Source organism: Lycorma delicatula, chromosome 2, assembly GCF_047948215.1.
Source record: "Lycorma delicatula isolate Av1 chromosome 2, ASM4794821v1, whole genome shotgun sequence".
NCBI lineage: Eukaryota > Metazoa > Arthropoda > Insecta > Hemiptera > Fulgoridae > Lycorma > Lycorma delicatula.
This window is the reverse complement of record NC_134456.1, coordinates 159513781-159537237: the sequence shown is the minus strand read 5'-3', so window position 1 is coordinate 159537237 and position 23457 is coordinate 159513781. Positions and strand designations below refer to the sequence as shown.

Genomic DNA, 23457 nt, shown 5'->3' with positions numbered 1-23457 from the left:
AGAATCTCAAAAAATGTAAGCATGACTTTTCTTGTATATGATATCTTTGCTTTTGCGCACTTTCACCTGCTCCTACCCACTATTTGGTTCTGGTATGTAATGGTGAATTCATCTTTCTGCTGTTATAAAACATTGAAGAAACTCATTGGAATTGCGTTTAAATAAATTAAAACCCTTTGAAAAGTTTCCAGTCAAATGCATTTTTGATAGACTGTTGACAAGTAAGGCATACATTGAGAGGAAATTGGAGGAACTTATATTCAAAACATTGTATAGAATATAATGAACATGATCTAGCAGGATGTTTATGATGTCGGCAAGTTGACATATATTAAGTTATGATTATTTAATACAGCATTGTAGATCTTTATGATTTTGTTGGTTGTAGTGGTTTTTGGGTGTTCTGAGTATTCATTATCTTGATTAAATATGTGATCATGTATAAATGCAGTAGCTTATTTTTGTTTTTTACTATCAAAAATGAAGACAAAAATTCTTTAAAATTGAATCTAACTCTCTTGTAAAGTACTTTATAACAATTTAAAGTTCAATTTTATCCATTTTTAAAAAAAAATGTCAAAACTTGTTTATTTTACTTGATCACCGCTAGCAAGCAATTAAACGCACATGTCTGTAACTTTGTAGTTAAGCCATCTTAAGGATCATACTAGATAATATCATTGTCATTTGGTCATCATACTTGTGGCTATCTTTGTGTCAGGTTGAGAACTTAACGAATAACCCTAATGTTAGCATTCAGTTCTGAGAGCCTTATTTATTAATTTTATAAGTCTATAAACCTTTGTTTTAATATAGACTAAGTTACTTAGCAAAAGTATTGTATGGTTTTAAATTTGTATTAAATTTCAATTTCAGAACATTCCATTTTTTTATGTACAATGCTTTCTATTTAGGATTTATTTATTAGCTCTCGTAAGTAGAAGACTGTTAGATCTCATTACTAATTTATTAGTTATAGAAAAAAAAGTTTACCAAATCCATATTGAACCATTTTTTTATTAATCTATGAATTGAATATGAGAATGAGAAGTTAAGTGTTGATAATTGCAAACTGATATAATTTTTGGGTAATTATTAATCTGAAAAGTAACAAAAACTCTGTATTGTCCGGAAGGCATAGCATGTGTGAATAAATTCCAACACTACTAAAAAACATTCTTGCCGTAGAAGTGGTAAGACCTGATATTTATCCTCACAGTTATTCTTATTTATCTAATGAATATGAAAGTTTTTTTTTAATTTGAATGAATATCTTTACAGCATCCCATAAATTACTGTAAATTTTAAAATATGATAAATTTACAAATCTTCTTAGATTTTTTCAATACATTGGTTAAATAATAGCATTTATTTCTGTAATCTTGAATTGAGTTTTTCAATTCATTCCTTTCTTTAGATATTAAATTCTTCAATTAAAATATTCGTTCAGCTGACTGATAATGTTGATAGAAAATATATATGTATATTATAAATATATATATATATAAATAAGCAATTATGAAATTAATTTAGGTGAATTTTTATCAGAAAATGATTTTCTTATATTTCTGCCCTTTTTATAATGCAGTTGTAATTAAATTATTATTGAGATGTTTCTTCTTCCACATTTAAACTAAAAAGTAATTTTTTATTGCTCATACAATAATTATATGTGAAACAGTTTGTTATATTACCAAAAGTCATTAAAGTTAGTAATGAGTAGTGGTGCAAAGAGAATATTCTTATATGTGAGGTTAATCAGTGAAAATTTATTGGTATAAAGTTAATATATAATAATGTAACTTAATATTTTTTATTTTTTTATTTACATATCAATAATTTAAATACATTATATAAGTCATTGGTAATTGAGAATCATCTGTCATAATCTTCTTCTGAGTGTAGACTGTGTCTTTTTCAGAAAAGTAATTTTCATTGAGAAAACCTTTCAAGAAGGAATTCTAGTTAGTAGTTAAAACTGAAAAAATAATTTTGTATGCATTATAAAAATAGTCTGTATAAAAATTAATGTAGAAAAGGAAATAAGTAAATGAAATGAAAGTGACGATAATTAGAAAAATGATGAATATTGGAATGTGTAAACTTCTAAGAAAAAAGTTATCTATATGTATAAAAAAAGAGTCGATTTCTTTGAAATGCAAGATTAAATGCAAAATTTGTATACAAAAAAATCTAATTTGGCAGAAAGCTTCTATTTATTGCAAGGGTGGTTTTTATGTTTTTCTTTTTTGATGCGAATGCTCATGCGGCAGTAAACCTCACATTTCTATTGCACAAATCTGGCTACAGAACGTTTTTTTCTGAAATAGTAAAAGATTAATTTTTTAATTCATCAGTATGCCAAATAAAAAACATATGTTGTCGATCATTATTTAAAGTTATTGGTTATCAAAGATTTTTAAATTTCTGTTTTTTTAAATAACTTTTAAATAAAAACATCATATAAAAATGAAATTCAAGGCAGTGGTAAATCCTTTTGAAATTTTTACAACTTTTCTACACCCCAATATTAAGGCTGTAAACTGTGAAAATTTACTGCGCAAGTGCTATTGAGTACAGAGTTTTTTAAAAAATTGAAGAAAATTTTCTTGAAAATGTCTTATTGAGATGATTTTTGGTTCCACAAGTTGCAGATTGATAAATGGAGCTGTAGCTAAAAAATCACTACAATAAGTTCATCGTGCCAAAATGTTAATAAAACATTGAAATATTTTATGAAAGAATATTTTGTGATCATTTATGATCAAATAATAATATCAGATAACAATATCAGTAAAATGTATTTATGTTAAATGTTATTCTCACAAAGATGAGGATACGAAAGTGTTGAGGCATAGCCCCTGCCCGGGGCTAATAAGAGAAATAAAAATCATAAATATGATTGATTTATTTTAGATATATTTTAATTCATACAAAACAAACCTATGGATGTAATATTTATAAACAAAATTATATAGTAAAAAAAAATCATAAATTTTTGCTGGAAAATAGTGAATAGCACAAAAAAGCTTGAAAATGAAATTTAAATCTCTATGTTAAGGTAAATTTTTAATTTATAAATTACACTGCTATGCTGCAACAATGGATTTCAGTAGTATGTTTGTGTACATATACAAATAATTCAAAATTTCAGGGCAGTAGTTAGGTGATTGATTTCTATTTTAAGTTACAGTTAATTTTAGCATTGTAAACATTTTTTCCAATTTTGGTCCGTTTTTGTTTTGAATTAGTCACATTTCTGAAATTTTTCCTATTTTTTTTTATTTGTTTACTGACAATTTAACGAAGTTAATTTATGGCAAACTTAAAAAAAAATTAATTAATTTCTACACCAATTTGATGGCTTTTTCATATATGTGTTCTAAAAATGAATATCACGTGTTTAAAGCTACTTAATATCTCTTAACTTTAACTTACAATAATGAATCACAAATAAAATGAAAGAGTAACTCTTACAGTTTTCCCTATAAGTGTTCAACATGAGCACCTTCCATCATGCAGCACACATATCCAACCAAAGGAAGAGTTCATCCTGTATTTTAATCCCTATATCTGGAGCAATGGAAACGAAAGCTGCTTCAATCCTGTGCCCAAAATTGGATAGATCAGTAAATAACAGAACCACATATACATGATCCTTTATATAACCAAAAAGGAAAAATATAACAATGGGTCAGGTCAGATATAATGACCTTACCGGCCACTGCAAATAAGCTCTGTCATTGGTTCATGCTGATTGATTTAGTGGTTAGGGAAAATGTCATTCAACCAATCTCATATAGAGTTAAGCCTGTGAGGTGGCACACCATCTTGTTGCAAAATAAAATTTTCTGGTCCATCTTATAGTTCAAGAAAGAGTATATATGCAGCAATTCCTGTTATGCCTGCTTCAGCAAAAAAGAATGACCCATAAACTTGCTGTCAGGATATTCTACAGAAAACACTTAACACTTATGTGTACTTTAAGTGTTTAACTAAAGGGGAGTCCCTTTTGCATTTTAAGAGTTCATCGAGATTTTCTGACCCCTAAATACAGACATTATGTGTGTAGATGAAAAGTTGACTCATCACTAAACACAATACGATCAAAAAGGTTGTCCTCTTCATGCTGTAACAATTTGATTGTAGAGTCGGCATGCATAGTGTTGTCTATAAGCCTGTAGCAGCTGTAAATGGTATAGATGCATATGTAATCGTTTCCTTAAAAACTTTCCATACTGTCAACACTAGCAATGCTAGTTTGCGGCTGTTCTTCCTAATAAATTTTTTAGAACTATGTAAAAAAGACTCCTTGATATGTACAACATTTTCTTCACTTTGTCGTCCCTATTCTTCCCTTTACACAGATATCCAGTCATTTTAAATTGATTATGCCATCAACAAATATTATTATCATTTGGAAATCACAACCAAACTTTCTGTGGAATACTCATTAACTCGCAGCACATCTGATTCTCATTACCAAACTACAGAACACAAATGCTTTCTATTTAGGAGTCACCATCTTTGCTAGAGGCACTGTCAACTGGAAATATGTAGACCTTAATAGGATATGATGCTGAACTCTGATTCCTTTATGAAGTTTACACAGGATATTGAATTGTGTTGAAAAATGCATTGGTTTCTAATTAATGCATTAAAATAATGCTTTTTGTTAATTAATATATTAATCTAAAACTGAATAGATTATATTACTTATGTGTGACAGCTTTTGGCGAAAGATCTAGTTTGGAAAGTTAAAGATCAAGTCCTAGGCACTACATACTAATTTTTCTTACAATTCTTTGATCAAATTGAGTTTTCAGTAATGAAAATTAAAAAATTGCTGGTAGTTAGTCAAATAATTTGTTTAATCTGCAAATCCCACGTTCGTAGAAAAAACTTGAAGTCAAAAAAGATAATCATTAAAAGAATTTATTATCATGAATTTTTGCAGTTTATATGTGTTTATTTTTTCTTTCAATAAACTTAATTTTTTACCTGTCTTATAAAGATGAGTTAAATTATATGTAAATTGTCATAATCAATCAAAGTGTTTATTTCAGTGTTGAAGGAGAAAATAAAGTAAAGAAATTGATATGTTCATCGATGTTAACTTCAGTAGGTTTTTGTTAAATTCTTTTATTGTTATATATTTTTTTTATCACTGTATTTATTATAAAAATCAAATATAAATGAAGTGAATCCAACAATTTGCTTACTTTTGTTTAGGTATTAATTATTAACGTAGTCTGTCTATATATTTAGTGTTTAGGTAAAATTACAGTCTGATCCATGAAAACTACAAGTGATCTAAAATAAATAATGCAGCAATCTGGGTTTTAATTGGTCTTTTGGGAGACCAGAATACTATTGATTTCAAAAATGGAAATTATCATTGTCAGTGAACAATACCCTGCTGATATTTCAGCTCCTTTTGCTTTGCTATAATTAGACATTTTAGCATTAATAAAATTACTGAATTTTTTTGCTACATTGGAATGTTTTAAAATTTACAAATTGATGTTTTTATTTTCTTATCGCAGATTTTTTAGAGAAGTGTTTTTGTTTAATTTTTTTCTGTGTTTTAAAGATGTTTGATGTGATAATAGCAATATCTCAGTACATTATCTATTAGTGGTTACATTTTCTGTTTCCACATTTTTTTAAGTTTTAGAAGGATAATTATTAAAACAGAAAATTGGTACAAAAGTTGTTTTTAAACTGCCCATTTTTTAAAGGAAAATAAAATCTTCATGGTAAAAAATTTAAGAATGTCATTATATACTTAAGCTAGAAATAAAATAATATATTTGTTGTTGTAGATAATAAATCAGTACTCTTTTTTCAGGTGAAATTTGTGTTTATCATTATGCAAACAATTAATGTGGTACAATATATTTATATTAAATTATTAAAAAAATTACGGTGCGGTGTTGTTATAATTATAAGTATAATTAATTATATTATTAATTTTATTGTTGTCTTTCATATGATATGTGATGTGATACATGTTGTCTTAAGTTTGCAACATGTTATTGCTGTTGGCTTTAACTGCTTGTAATGACTGACTTACTACACAGCTTTAACTGAGTGGCTAGATGAAGACTGGTTTTTTTTTTTCATTTTAATAGTTTGTTGATATTATTTTATCATTATGTATTCCTATATTACATATGTAATATTTTTAGTATTATATTATTCTTATTACTAGAAATTTTTTAAAGCACTATTTTGTTTAGAACTTACATATGGTATTTGGTTTTTAATTTATAACATAATGATTCATTTCGCAACTAAATGCAAAATATTACACAGAATTATATATATTTAATACTTAATTTAATTAGGTTCAATTATGTGTTATTATTTTGGTATAATTAAGTGCTTTTTACCATTATTGCAACGGTGTGGTTGAGTGTGCACATTCATTGTAGATGATTTTGTGGATTTAAAGAGGCTCTCATATGACATTCAGAAAATATAATGCTCTATATTATTATTTATATATATTGTATTATTCTATAAAAAACCCTTTTTCTATTAAAATTGTAAACTTTTCTGTTAAATATTATATAAATGCTATATGACAATTTTATTTATTTTTGTTATTCTTTCTTGTATGACGTCTTTTGGCTAGTTGTTGATAGATTAAAACTTTATTCTTTGTTACATAAGAACAAATTAATTGAAGTGACTGTTTATAGAAAAAAAAATTGATGTTACCCACATTAGGCTGATTTCTTGAATACATTTTTTAATTATTTAGACGGATCACATTCTTTCATGTCTTATTCTATGCAATGTCCATATGACGTTGATTTTTAAGTAACTATAATATCTTTTTAAAAGTTGTGTACTAGTTATTAAGAATGTATTTTTTTGTTGCAGTTTAGTAATATTACACTCACTTAATGTTTGTACCTGCCCATTCATACAAAAACACCATGTAAATACATTAATACACATAAATGTGAATTGTAATATGCAGATTTGTTGTTTGTTGTTAGATAATCTACATATATATATATATTTTAAGTAATAAAAATAATTTTATCATAACATTTTCTGTGATTTATGTTAGATCGGTGTAAATAATATGGAATGGTATGTTACGTAATGTTTAAGTTTTAGGAAGTAATATAATTTTTATTGCCTTATTATTTAAAATTTTTTAAAAATAAAGTATTTCAAAGCTCCGTGTTAAAGATTTTTATTCTTGTACATGAAGTTTGTGTTATCTTTAAGGTAATTCCTGAAATTATAAACCCTAATTATATAATTGATGGTAAATCTACTATTTTTATTGTGTTTGTAAAAAAAGAATTATCTTATTGTGATATGTGTGTGTATATATATTATACATACATCTTAACTCCTATTGGAATTTTTAATATTACATCAATAACATCATCATTATCATTTTCATTTAAAACTTTAGAAACAATGAATCACTGAATGAGTTAATCTGTTACTAGCTGTTAAATTTTCTGTTTCTGTTAAATTTTCATCATTGTTCAATGTTTAAAATTTCAGCTGAGGTTCCAAATCTTAGCAACCTCTGTTTCTGTACTGTATCCTTATCTTTTAACTAAAGGGGTGTTATCAAATTATTCCTTTTAATGCATATAATGCATTATTTCCTTTGTTATGTTTTTCCAGTTTTTTTACCTGTACTTGAGATTATAATTTTTTTCTTACTCTTTCTATTCAGTGTTTTTAGTGTTTGTATTCTACCTTAATTTTCTAAGGTAGAATTTATTATCTTGACCTATTTATTATTGCCAGATTAATCTGTATCTTCTTTTAAATAACTTACTTTATAAAACGTAAAAATAAAAAAAGATTAACATATAATTTCAGAGTAATAAGAGAATATCTTGTTCCATATCTCTTTCAGGTACAAAGGCAGAATTGGTTTTTAGACGAGTAATGCACAAATAGATTAAAACAGCGCAATATGTTTAATTATTTTATTTAACATTAAAATATGTACAAAACATCAATACTTATTTCTTTTTTCAAAAATTTGTATATTTACAAAATTTACAATGGTGGTACATATTTTGTCCCGCCCTATCTCATGGTCAAACTTTATGGTAGTCATGGAAACAGGTTTTATTTCTGTATCCTCAGGATTTAGAGGGAGATGTCTCTGAATCACTTTCTGAAGACAGATCAAGTTTCTAGAAGCAGACATAACTGCACTTGGCACACTGAATGTACCCACATTGTTCTAAATTTTGTTTTGGTGCTGCATTTTGTACACCTGCGCCTTGAAGACCTTTCAGGTTGATGTGCAGAGCTCTTTTCTAAAGTTGATCGATAAAATGCAGATGTTTCTTGCCTTTTTTTTTCAAAACTTTGGCAGTTGTTGCTTTTTTGTTTATTTGTCTGCAGTGTACTATGTCTTATCATATACGAACGCATGTGTCATCATCTTGATATTTCTCCTCAGCAGTCTGTCATGGACATATTTTTTTTTTTGTTTAATGTGTTATAAACAAAGAAAGTATTGACAACATTCATGTCAACGATGTACCAAAAAATTTGGTGCCACCACTTCTTGCTTCTATGATCAATTTTGCAAGTTCCTTGTAATTGATCAATCTGCCAACACAATTCATGTCTGTTTACAACAGGGTGTTGAACAACTACATGGGATCCATCTTTGAGTTTTCTTGTAGTTGTTAGTTCTTTGGGATTATGGTAATTTAATTTAACAACAATTGTTCAGCTGTATTGTCTTTCTACTTCAAAACTGCTAAGCTTGTATTGCTTGTAGCCCAGTGGTAATCTCCATGTTCATTATTTTTTTCATTTTGCAAAACAGACATATTTTTGCAGCTAGGATTGACTGTATTGCATGAATAAATATTTTTTTGATTTTAGATAATTTAGTAGTATGGGGCTCATGAAATAATTATCAAAAAATATTTTATGATTGTTAAGCTGAATTTCTTCTGTCAAAGATTTTAGTACATTTCCCCTTTAGTTTTTTTTCTACTTTGTTACCTTTTTAATCTGTATATATATATATATATATATATATATATATATGTACACAGATAAAAATTTCCATGCTCAACTACTTTTATCTGCTAAAATCCATATTTTAATCCTCTTTCGATCAGTTTTTGAAAGTATTGCTTTAACAATGACCTACCGTTAAACTTTGTCATGGCTTCATCCACTGTCATAACTTCTGATGAATGAAATGTTTTTTGAAAATTTCTGACAAATAGAATTAAATGGTCTTACCTTGTAGAGTTTGTCATTGTTCAGGTCATCTCTACAAGGCATTGTATCATTGTCATTCAAATGAATGTATGACAGTAGCCAGCAAAATCAATGAACAGTCATTGTTTTACTTACATAACTGTCATGTAAATCTAGAGATGAGCTCCAATAATTTCTGTACTTGGCATTAGTTTAATTCCCATTTACCCCCATTACTCATTACCCATTAGTAATTGATAGGTTTTTATGGTTTCCCTACCTTTTGCTGGTTTTGCTGGGCATAAAAATTCATTAGAAATACTATTAAATCTATAACCTCATTGGAAATAACTGAAAAAAATCTACTGATGACAACTCTTTCCTTTCTATTATTAAAACCGATGGCCCACTTTCTGAAACAAATTCTAATGGTTGTTCTGGGTGTACACACATTTACCCCAATGAATTTCAAGGAGCCTTCTTTCTGCATCTGAAATTAATCTGTAAAAAGGGATTTGTTATCTTGATTGTTTTCATTATCTTCATTATTTAAAATCCTTTCATTACAGTCATGATTTTCATAAGGGAGACATAGGTCCTCATTGTTGGGATGATCATTGGCCGAGCGAGATGTCTCTGAATGAGTTTCTGAAGACAGATTAAGTTTCTAAATTAGAAGGGATACCTTCTATAAGAAGGTCATACAGTTCTTTTTTATCAAAACATTTATTGGAACTCGTAATGAAACTTGCCTACAAAAAGAAGAAAAATCATTACTAGGTTATTTTTGTTATTTATAAACCTCTATACTTGAAATATCTTCCAAAACTTGATTGTTTTCTTTTGGTCTAACAATACGGACTGTACTTAATTTATAAATACAATAAAAAGGGTAAATTGAATGCAAAATTCAAAGATATGAACATACAGATGGATTCATCATAAAAGTGAGGTTATCTTGAAACAGAGATTAGACTTATATGGTGGAATATTTTTTGGACTTGAAATTAAATAACTAAATATAATTTTACAGATTATTTACAGGACGGATAATAATAATTGTAGCATTAATGAAGTATAAAGTAGTAACTCGCATAAAAAAAAATCACATATATCAGTAACACAGATAATAAATCAAGTAACTAAACTAGCACCATGCAGAAAAAACAGAACTCACAACCACGCTAAATGACATAAAAACGTTGATTTCTGAACAGGGAACCCTGGTGGCAGTATCACAAACTATATTGGAAAGTGCCTGTTTCAAATGGTTCTTGGAATGACCCACATTACAGCACTGAATAATATTTTTTTAGGTGGAACACTTTTTGTACTACCTTACAACAAAAGAAAAACCATGATGGGACAGAAAATGGCACACCATACCTGAAAGAGTTATGTACAATTGTTATTTTCTACATTAATTTTATTTCATTATTACAACCTCAATAAAGCAGCAGATAACAAAGTAAACATTTCAAAATTAAATTTTAGTTATTCAATTTGAAATCGTGCTTTTTAATTATTTTTTACCAAACGTAAAATAGTTGTTAAAATTAACATAAATCATTGTTTTTCTTAAACTATAAGTCTACCTAACATACAACTGTAATTCAAATAAAGGATAGTAAAACATAATTGAATAATATTACTTAACTATTTCAAAACATTTTAGAATTTATATGATAGAAATAGAAAATAAATAGAATATAAAATACTCAGATCCAATATTCTCACAAGGAGTAAAAAACCACCATGTTTTCAGCCATCCTGATAGTTTGCAAAACCTGTTGAAAATCCAGTTCTATTAATGTGAATGGTAGAATTATTATAGAAAAAGTAGGCTATGCTTTTTAAAGTGATGTGTTACATGAAGTGAATTGACAAACCTGTCTTGAAAATACAATTTATGAACCAAGTTTCAGTCATAACAGATGCAGCTGTAAGTTGGACTGCACAACATTTAATTATTAATAGTTGTGTAATAAAGCATAAGAAAAAAATTGAACATTCCATGCAGTCAAACAAAACGGTTAGATAAAAACACATAGTATTTTACAAATTTGCTGTTAGAAACTACCGTAATGTTATTTTCATTCAAATCAGGTACTATTCCAAACTAAACCAGAACTTAAGAAATCGGCTTAAAAATTGGAAAAAAAGAGTTTAGATGTTACATTTCCATTTTTAAACAGTTAAATACTTTTGTATACCATAGAATACAGAAATTATTATTACCTTAGTTTAATATTTATTAGAATTCAGATTAAAACAATCTTCAGTATATTGTATTTCATTATTATATATGACTATTTCATTTCAATCTAATATGTTTTTATTTTGTATCGAATTAAAAAAATAATAAAATCAGCTGTCATATAGTATGTGTTTTATTCATTCAAGAAAAATTAACATTTTATATTGTAACATTAAGTTTGCCATTATTTATATAAATAATGGCATTTGCTGTATTGTAAGTCTGTTTATTGTAAATAAAAATATAAAATTGTTAAACTTCTGCCTGTTATATGTATATATAATTGTAATTAATAAACATTTTTGATTAAATAAATGATGCCACTTTATCAGGATTCCAATTTTTTTATAACTTATAAAACCTGTAAACTTAAATTTGTTCACATAAGTTTATCAGTTAAAATAATCTGATAAATACATTAGAAGTAAAAGTTGCATCCAATGATGACTTAAAAACAGACGTATTATGTGCTTTTTTTATGTTATTGTGTTTATCTATCATAATTAATTCTCTTTGCTACACTAGAGAAGTTATCTAAATCACATTACAATCACAGTTTTTAATTTTTATTTCCTACCATTTGATTGGTTTGATATACTTCCTGATAATTTCCTATTTTACACTTTCATAAACTCAGCATAATTCCTACATCTTCAGTTGTAGGAATTAATTAGTAAAATACAGATTCGTTTTAAACAGTTTAGCTATAAGTGTTTGACTTAAAACCCCTTTTAACATGTTCAAGTTACTTTTGATGTCCCTTTTTTACTGATCCTTTAATTTTATTATCCAAGTAACAGTATTTTGCAACTTGTAATTGTAACTTTATTATCCAAGTAACTGTATTTTGCAACTTTTAGTTTTGTATTCTCTCTAAATATTTTACTCTTCAGTATTGTTTGTTCTTTTATATTTCCATTTGTTTGTTTTTGTTTACCTTTTTCTTAAAAGTGTAAAATATTTTAAAATTACTTTTTTTTGTAAGTAATTGACAATTTATTTACAAAGTTCTTATCTGGAATTAAATTTAACTTTTAAATAGTACAGAAATTCTCAGCATTAGTTGAAATTGTAGTTATTCAGCATTGATCCTTTCTCATTCTTATATTCTGATTATTTCTCATTATTTTAATGTGTATTTTTTTATCTTTAGTGATAACTATTTTGCCATGTTATAATATTTGATGCTTTTATTTTCTGAAAATCTATTTTTTTACATTTAACAACTTGTATAAACTTGTTGAACAATAAGATAGTATTTATTGAAAAAGTTTATGTTTAGTTACAATTGAGTGAATTTTTAATGTTAATTAAACTGATAATGTTGTAAATTAAAATGATGGATGGATGGTAATCAGTTTTTCTACTGTTTATATTAATTAGAATTTTATATTAATAAAGGAAGTGTGGTTTGTTTAATAAATCAGTATTTTGTATATGTACACTTGCAAGGTGCTTCCTGATTATTGAGAAATAAAAAAATTGCTTTACCTTATTCTGTATTTGTTAGCATCCTCCATACGAGTGACTAAAATAGAGCCTTATGATTTAGTTAAAAGCCATAAATCAGCTCATTAATTGTCCCTTCCAGTTCATGTTTTATCTCCTTAATCAAGTTGAATTGTTTTCTCTTGAACTTGAAGAAATGACTGCGGAAAAAATCCATATTTTTTTCTACTGCCTGCTGCCACTTGTTAAGACATCACATAAAACATATTAACATGTTCATTTAAATTTTATGATATTACAAATGAGTATTATGCTTCTTTATTCCTACTGTTAATGATGGTTGCTTAAGTACTTGTCTTCAAGTACCCTCTTATCTTGAAGCTTATAGTTTTTATGATGTAAAGACCATTTCTTCTTTAAATCTTTTCAGTTTCTGTCCAAATGGAACTATTAGTCACCATGCTCCTTCTTCTCTCATCAGTCCATGTGGTTGATGACCACATGGACTGATGTGGACCATGACCACATGGACTTTTATTTAAAATAAATTAAAAATATTTTTATGGAGTTTGAATAAATTTTTCCAGTTTTAAAGTAATGAAACTAATCATGGACTTTCTTACCACCCAAGTGATGTTGTTTAACTATTTTCTGTTTTCTAAAAATATCCTTTATAATTTAAAATGGAAAGGATGGAACATTTTGTTTACTAGTATTCAGCTTTTATTTGGATTTATATGTAGTGTTATAAATACTACATTTAAACAATACATTCGGCTCTACCTATTAAATTGTTTTTTTGTTTATTCACTTATGTGACAGAAACTTCTATAAACTTAATGGTGACACCTTGAATATTATGTATACATATACTTTTTATAAAATTGAAATTATTATTTTTAATATTTGTAAGTTAATATTTATTTGTAGATTGGTTTAATTTATTTGTGCATTCAGTGCACATAAGATTCATTAGTGGTAATTAGAATGTGTTATTTTATTTTTTAATAATTAAATAGTTTTGCATTGAAGTATTATTTATATTATTAAGACTATTTTGTTATTCAACGGTTTTATTATTTATAATATGGTATGTTACATAAATATAATATTCTATCAGATGTTCAATTGGTATTATATTTTTAGTTCAATTATTAATAAAAATAAATTGTAAATTATTTTACGTATAGTCAAAATTTTTTTCATCTTCAGTAACAGTCAGTGGTGGCTCGTAGCTAAAATTAGTGGAGGTGCTGCTCCAGAAAATTTTTTTCTGGGTCTTTTCAAGGCCATGGTTAAACTTATCTGTAAAATAAAAGAATTGACAAAAAAATGAATCAAGTAGAATAACTGGAGACAGGATAATAATCTAATTCTACACTTGTATCACATTCAAGAATATGGTACACAATATGAATATCACATTCAAGAATATGGTTTTTAAGCACAATGTGCTTAAAAACCGTATTCACTTTAACTGAATAAATAATAAAATGTCAATACAGATAATACTTTTTAGTATTATTAGATAATAACTTAAAATGTCCACTTAAAAACACTATAGTCCAATGGTGCTTAATTTAGATTTCTATTTACATAGAAACAAATATATAATTAGTTTTTACTAATTATCTTCTATTTTGCCCTTCCAGTGTGTTTTTGGACAGATTTGGCAATTGAAGAGTCCTTGATTTCTGCCATCTTCTGATCACTACTGAAAAAACAACTAAACCATTTTCATATTCCTTCCACAGACTAAACTAGAAAAGGGAACAAACAAGGAACGTTCCATACACATGCAGAGTACAAAAAACTACCTTCTACCAGCACGCCATAATCAACAGTGCTCTCTCCCTCACAGCCTTGCGTACAGCTTCCTATGTGCACACGTGCACAACAGTCAAATACCACGCTGCTGGAACTGTGACGTGCACAGTTCCATACAAAGAGTTTTGTATATTTTTCATAAACTGGGGGATGGCTACTGAAATTAAGCTTAGGAATTTATGTATTCTACAAGTATAAAGAAAGAAAAAAGGACTCATTATATTAAATGTTATCGATAATATCAATTGGAAATAGGGGGTGCTGCAGTTCCACAGTGCCTATACATGAGCTGCCACTGTACGATATTGTGTAAAAAAGCTGTTGTGAATTCTGTCCTATCATGCATTTTGTTTGAAAGTTTCATTTAATTTAAAGGTCTGAAGAAGAAACCTTTTAAAAATTTAAGTCCTCTGTTAATGTAGATAATATGTCCCCATCTTTAACAGCAATTTATGGATTAATTTTTTCCAAACTTGTATGTACGATAAGAGAACATACTGTCGGTCAGTATTGTATATCAACTATTTGAATTGTGTATTGCTCATTGCTTGGGTAAACATATCATCAGCATAATTAAAAAAATTATATTGATTTGATGAATATATTAAGAAGTGATTTTATTATAAATATTTTCTGCTGAATTTCATTATTTATACCAACTACTAGAAAAGTTTGGTCAGCAAAATAATGTTTGCTTGACTAGCAAATATCAATAAATCATTTTAATACTACAGAGCTGTGAAATAAATACTGAGAAATATTTTTAGTAGAAGTCAAGGATTTTTATTTTTGCTACTTAGAATTTGTTTTAAATAATATGCTGGATGAGAACATTATTTTAAAAAAAACACTTCACTGATGAGAATATTTTTCTTTGTGACCATCATGAACAGAAAGAATTAATTGATATTACATGTTTATATTTTAATTTAATGCAGTACAGACTTTGTATTTGCATTTACATATCAAAAAGTTTCTTATCTTATTAACCACTGAATTTTTATATCTCAATACATCCTCAGGAGTGTATTAAAAAAAAAAATTATTCCAAATTTTAAAAGATATTTCTTGAAAGGTAAAAGTAGATGTACTTTGTGATTTATTTATTAGTTGAATATTGAAGATTTAAAATGTAATTTGAATTCCTACTGTCATCACTTACTTCAGTTTCTAAAACTGAAGTTCACTTCACCACTTAGTTAAGTAGTCATTTATGTCATCATTAAAACATTGAAGTGTCATAATAAAAAACCCTATACACCTATGCGCTCTAAACAATGTAACAATAACACAACAGTTTACAATAAAGTTATAATTCACTTAGTAATTTATAACACAGTATCACTCCCATAGTGACTCATTATTATCAGTGTAACTAAACTAAGTAAATAGGTTGCAGAACGTAAAACAATGATTCTGCGAATATACTTGTATGAATATTTTGATGATAGCAAAACTGTCATAAATTTACATTCATATTGTGATATTTAGTTTAGTGAAATTGTTAATATATAAGCAATATTGCTTACCAATTTTTTTTTGTTTTAATTCCCAGTTTTTCTGAGGTTAGACTAGTGGGATCTGGCACATTATTATCTCCAGAGACTTTCTTAACACTAGCCTACTAGAGGGAATAAAGAATGATATTTTTAGTAAGGGAAAATGACTGATGTATTTATGTGGCTGTGATTTAACCATTCTACTGCTAGACCTAAAATGAGAGTTATGATGCTAATAGTGCTGAGTCTAAAATACATATTTTCACTAACAGTTTTAAAATAGCTTTAAATATGTTTTTCAATTTCATCTTTATTATGTACAAAGTTTGTACAAGCCAAATATATAGGTATCAACTTGGATATTTCTGCAGGATTAAAAAAAGGAAAATATGGAAATATGTTATGTAGTTGACAAAATGATATTTCTTATATGTAAAGTTAGCAGGACATAAACAAATTATAGTGGTTTAATAAAAAATCAGACATAACAGTTTAGCACTACTGTTGTATCCAATTTCATTAGATGTAGGATTCAGGGGATTCATTTTTTCTTTTGGTTTGTATATTTATTTCATTTATTGGTAATTTTTATGGTACTGCATTGATTTTCATTATACATTTTACTTTATTTTCATACATTTTTCCAGTTAGCCCTGGATCGTAAAGTTATTCATTGGTTCTTCACGGTTAGGTCTCTTTGTTACCTGTAATCATTCTAACAGTTTCTTCTCTGTGGAGGTTAAACTGTGATTAAAAGATGCTGCACTGTATATTGTGTGTGTGTGTGTGTATGTGTGTGTATATATATATATATACAATACAGAGTATTGAGATTATATATCTTATCTCACTCTTACTGTGAGAGTACTTACTCTCACTTATTGTGTGTGTGTGTGTGTGTGTGTGTGTGTGTGTATGTGTGTGTATATATATATATATATATATATATATATATATATATATACACACAGTACAGAGTATTGAGATTATATATCTTATCTCACTCTTCTACTGTGAGAGTACTTACTACCCTCAGTCATGATTGCACCCTCAGTCTCAGTATCTTGCACTCTCAGTCATGATTGGAGTAACTGAGTTAGACTGCATAATAAAAATACTAAAATAATGTAAAATTGCATATCAGTTTATTATAAAAGTGCTGCTGTCTGTTAAAGTTTTTTTTTTTATGTAGGAAGATAGTCTTGTGAAAATTGCAAAAGAAAATAGCACTTGTTTAAATTAATATGTAATTTTCATTATTTTAGTATTTTTATTTTGCAGTAATGGAATTACTTCAATCAAGACTGAGGCTGAAGGATCCTGTAAAAATACTTTCATAAAAAATTAAGGTAAGATATATCTTACATTAATATTCTGTACTAGCTGGTTTCTTTAATAGATTTTAAATATATAAATGCTGTATTTTTGGTTTGTTAAAAGATTTTCTTAATAGTTTTCTGTTCTGTGGATTAAGCCTACCTTTTATAATTTTAAACATATTAAAAATAGCTACATTTATACAAAATTATTCTTGGATATAGTAACTAGTAACTAGATTTTCTCTGTGCTTGTAAAATCAGTTTGTTATTAGATGATCTTTACTTTGTACGAATATTTACTTTCAGGTACGTTTATGTCACATCTGCAAAAAATAAGCACTGTAAGCTATAGAAAATAAATAAAGTTGTATTTCATCAGCCATAACTTAATATGGTGGGTGCATGGATGTTTTGTTTACCTGTTGCTATACTGTAGGTGTAACCAATCAGTGCATAACTACTTTTTTTATGCAGTTTTGTATAAACATGCCTTACAAAATTTTAATTCACATTTTTGTAAAAGATCATTCAATTTTTTTATGGAATATCCATGGTAGGTTTGATTATTTATTCTTTACAGTCAAGGTTTTTATTTTTGCAACTCTGATTTATAGTTTTAAAACAATCACCCAAGGAATTAATATGTTTCATTATCATGGATTTTTAAAAAAAAAAAATACATGATTTTTAATTGAAAATATCTAAAATAAAAGAAATAAAGTTCTCTTAACGTGAAACCATTTTAACTACCAGTTCTATGAAGTTAGTTAAAATTCTTAATTAAAATAGTTTAACCTCCTGAAAATAGCGATATTAGAAATATGCTCATATTGTTTAAAATATGTCATCTAAGCAAAAATTTAATTGTGTACTTTTAATCAAATTCAGTAACTTTTGGTCCAGTTAATTTTTATTTGAAGTTTATTCCTTTCGGTTAAAATTTGTGAAGGTGTTTTTCTGTCAGAAAGATATGAAATATTTAAAAGTAAATTGTAGAGAAATACTTAAATTACAAAATGTACATGTAGCATATAGATACTGTATAATTAAAAACTTGTTCTCTCATTTTTGATTACCTGTTTTTCCATAATTTTTGTTTTTGCAAACCATTAAACATCTGTTTATCATTCATTTTTAAATGTTTTTTTTTTTTGGGGGGGGAGGTGAAAACTGTCGGAGAGGACATACCAAACTCACCTAATTTTTTTTACAGCATAGGAAACTGGCTTTCTGTTACACATGCAATTGTGGAATTGGTAAATTACATTTCTATTGCATTTATTTAATAGAATATTAATTTTTGTGTTTTGAAGTTATACATACTTTCTCTCATCTACAACAAGTGATGGTATAAGTTTATACCTATCAAAACAACTAATTCTGCTCTTGTAATGCTGACCGTAAAGGAACTTCATATGGTGTAGATAAATGAAAATTACATGTAGTATTAAGTCTAAGCTAAAATGGGATCAAAACCCTGTCGAATAATAGTTTTCCAGTTAAATCATTTGTTCCCAGTTAAGCACCAATGCACAGCTGACCATTATCATAAAACTATAGGCAATTTCTGAAATTTAGCATGGTGTATTTTTATTCCAAATTGTTTGGCAATTTCATAAAGAATGGTCCGTGAACTTTCCATTTTATGAAAAGGGAAAAGACAAGACAAAACATGTATTTGTAAAATGTCTGTTCTCAAGAGGTTTTGAGTTTACAATCTTCAACCAAATCATTACTGATTATAGACAGCTACTGACTAAATGAAACATTCGTTTAATTTTTCAGTGTGCTCCCTGACCTATTTTTCAATATTCCTTCATTCATGTTTTTTTATCATATTCTTCATCTTTCAGATTAGTTTTAACCAGTTTCACATTTCCTGGATTTAAAAAAATGAGTAATTGTCTATATTTCACAATTAGTAGACTTCCTGATCAACTTCAACTCTTAACATAAAAAAAAAAGATGTAAGCATGATTTATTGTTTTAATGGTATTGGCAGTTTCCTAAAACCACAAGGTCGGTACACGTATGAAATGAGGATTGTAGCATTGTTGCAGAGAGGTATACAAATAGCACTTAACTTTCCAAACTTCCTTTTTTCTGTACAGAAAAAAGGATGAGGATGGCGAAAAACCCAAGTTGGAAATAAAATGTAGCACTATTTAATGAGAAGTCAACATATTTACTACAGTACCAAATAAAATGATCACACTGGCTTTTGCACCGTAAACCATCTTGTTGCCATAGTTACAAGATCAAGATATTTAAACATTTAAATTGTTTGTTGAGCTAAATTATTAATGAGACTGAAATTAGAATATACATGTAGATCACCATATTGATTATAATTGCTCATAAAAATTATATTTTGCTTAATGATCTTTTTTTATTTAAGTGTATGGTATTAAATATTTATTTAACCCATGAAAATCTTTAATGGGTTCAATTAAGTTAAAAAAAAATCATTTTTTAATGATGGTTGTAGCTTCATTTCTGTTGCCAAGATTTTTGTTTATTTAAATAAATAAAACTATAATAAATTAATTATGATGTAAAAACTTGCCTTGCTTTGGTTGCATAAAGAATATTACTTCTATATCTTTGCTATTAACCTATCCTATTTCAGTTTCATTAACTATACAGATTTGTGTAATATTTTCATCTTACCTAGACAAGTAATGATTGTAAGATTAGTTTTGAGAATTGGCCTTATATAAAACAACTCTACACAAAAATACAAGATAACATAAAATGTGTTCAGTGTTTAATCAACTTTAAATTAAAATAAAAAAATATGTGATCCATTTAACAGATTAACTATTTACTCAAATACTCAGTCTAATTTTAATCAGCAGCTTTTTTGTCACCAGTCATTTTACTTATTTAATGTACTTCTCACTTTATATCTTGGAAAAGCCTTTTGATCAGAGCAGATTTGCTTTGTCTGTTGTGTCTTCAATAGTAGTTATTTTATGTAATTGCTGACTGAAATTATAACATTAACAATAATTTTGACAATGATTAAAATTTTTGTACCAGAATCTGTTATTAAATTAATTGACTGAATGTCCTTTTATGAACTACCATCTTTTTGTGTCACGATTGTAGAACAGTTCAATAGTGAAGTTACAGCTTTTTGTCTGAGCAATAAAACTCAATTGAAACATTTTTAGACATACGAGAGATTATTTCGAAAGTTAAGACCGTTTAATTGTAAAAAAAATTATTCTGAAAACTTTATAAATATTTTTTATTTCTCTTAAACTACATACTTATTCTACTTCTCTAAATGAAGAAGATAATATATAATCTATAATCGCCACATGAATTAAGACATTTATCGTAGCGATATACGAGCTTCAATATACCCTCGTATTCTTCTGCCGCCAGTGGGTTTAGCCACCGATTAACAACATTTTTAAGTTAATCGTCACCCACGAATTGGTTACCACTCAAAAATTCTCTCAATTTTCCATTCAAATGTTCTCAGTAAATCACGTGTCGGACTCACAACATGTGGACGTGCACTATTGTGCAGCAGGACTACGCCGTCGGTCAGCCGCCCACATCGCCGAATTTGAATAGCGCGCCGTAATTTTCATAAGGTTTCGGAGTAGGCTTCTGCATTTATAATCGTTCCATGTGGCATGAAATCAATCAGCAGTATGCCAGACTGATCCCACAAGGCCATCAGTTTGCGTCCAAATAGGTGTGGCTTGACTTTTGTTGGTCTGGTTGGTGATTGAGGATGACGCAATTCACTCGACTGTCGTTTTCTCTCTGGAGTGTAATACGAAATCCACGTTTCATCGCCGATAATTAAATTAAGGAACCCATCACCTTTTTCTGTGTAGCGCATCAGAAATTCCAAACCAAATCCCATTCGGTTTTTTTGTGATGTTCCGTTAAGACGTGCTTAGGTTCTTCATTATGTAAATTAATTCTGTTATTTCTAAACCTTTCACACCATTTTTGGACATTTCTTTCATTCATTACATAATTACCGTACACAGCAAGAAGCTGTTTATGAATTTCAGCCAGCTTAACGTTTTGATGGTTTAAAAAACGTATTTCACAGTTGGTGGCAACATCGATTTTCCTATTTAGTTTATAACATAATAACTCACACGTAATCAAAAATACTACACGCGACAACTTATAAACAACAATGCAGTGTGTACATTACTAACGTGGCCATGAACGACGCAGGTTCGCCAACCTTAAGGAGAGAAATTTTCCAGCGGTCTTTACTTTAGAGATATACTTTGTACATTTATTTTTATTTTTTTTTGTCTTCAGTCATTTGACTGGTTTGATGCAGCTCTCCAAGATTCCCTTTCTAGTGCTAGTCGTTTCATTTCAGTATACCCTCTACATCCTACATCCCTAACAATTTGTTTTACATATTCCAAACGTGGCCTGCCTACACAATTTTTTCCTTTTACATTTATTTTAACATTTTTTATTTATTTTAATATCTCAAATTGATTCTAAAAGTCATGTTTTTATCCACCTGTTTTTTTTCTTTTGTTGTTAAATATAATAATATAATTTCTATTGTAAAGTCTCAAACTATTTAATAAAAACAATAATATTTTTTGCTACAGAAATACTTTGATTTTTATATTCATCAAACATTTCTGTTACACATGTTTCTGTTACACATTCTTTTATAAAATGTTTCATAGTCATGTAACTATCAGTGATAATATCCACTGCATGTCACATTGAAAGGCTTTATTGCAAATTAATAAATTATTGACCAATTTATTTGTATTTAACATATTATTTTTCATAACTACAGCAATAAAAACCACAAATTAATGGTATCTTTAAGAATATTAATTCACTCAACAGAAGGCTGTTAAAGTACTCATAATGTTCAATATTGGCTTGCATGTTTTTCAAGAATTTTTCTCTTAATATAAAAATAAATAAAAAATAAAAGCTTTCACTGATTTATAATAATCTCTTTTTTATTAGCTGGATATATTTAAAGATTAAGAAAAATAATGATATAAATAATCGCCTTTACAGTATTTTCTAATAATGATTTATATGCTTTGATTTTTTGTTTTGTAAAAACAATCAAACAGTAATTGTAATAATGATAAAGATAAAACAATAATCATATCAATGAAGTAATTTTAATGATGCATAGAAAATTACTATTTTTTATTAGATTTAATGAAGTGTTATTTTTGGCATTCACCATTGGAATGGAATGTTTTAGATTAAAGATGTTTTTCTACGGATATCCCAAAATAATATCCACAGTAAATATCATTCCTTCCTTTTTTACTCACTTGCTACATACAAACTTTATATTTCTTTCTCACTTCAATATATACATTACATTATTTATATATATATCTTTCTTCAGTAATATCTGTTCTTCCTGTTTGCATTTGCTATGAGACACAATTTTACATAAACATTTTGATTTATGAAAAGCAGTGGACTCATATGTATGATAATACTTAATACTAGGATTATTTCATATTTCAATTGTTTAATACATATAGTGCAAATTGAACATTATACATTATACATTTAAACATATATATATATTATATATATATATATATTTGTATATTTTATTAAACATTATACATTTAGTATAAAAACTTGAAAAAAAAAATGGCACATGTACAATTTTTCTGTCCCAGATTGATTTAAAAAAATCAGAATTGGCTGAAAATTGAATTTCTGATATGAATAAAACATCTAAAACAACAGGGATCATCATTTCCCCGTTATTTTTCTCTAAGGATTTTTTTTTTATTTTTGTAAGTTTTTAAAAATTGGATCTAAAAGATTTCCTCATTTCATACTCTTGACTGATTAAATAACAATTTTTTACACTTATTTGGCGGTATACTTT

General features: G+C 27.5%; 1 protein-coding gene across 8 annotated transcripts in view; it reads left to right on the top strand.

Annotated features, from left to right (window-relative positions):
* Positions 1-8038, top strand: part of LOC142319365 (fatty acid hydroxylase domain-containing protein 2) — a 56117-nt gene extending 48079 nt beyond the window's left edge. For all 8 annotated transcript variants that reach the window (XM_075356577.1, XM_075356575.1, XM_075356573.1 and 5 more), the window contains one exon: positions 5852-8038. The gene's annotated coding sequence lies outside the window, so the exon portion shown is untranslated. The remainder of the gene's footprint in view (positions 1-5851) is intronic.
* The last annotated feature ends 15419 nt before the right edge of the window (positions 8039-23457 follow it).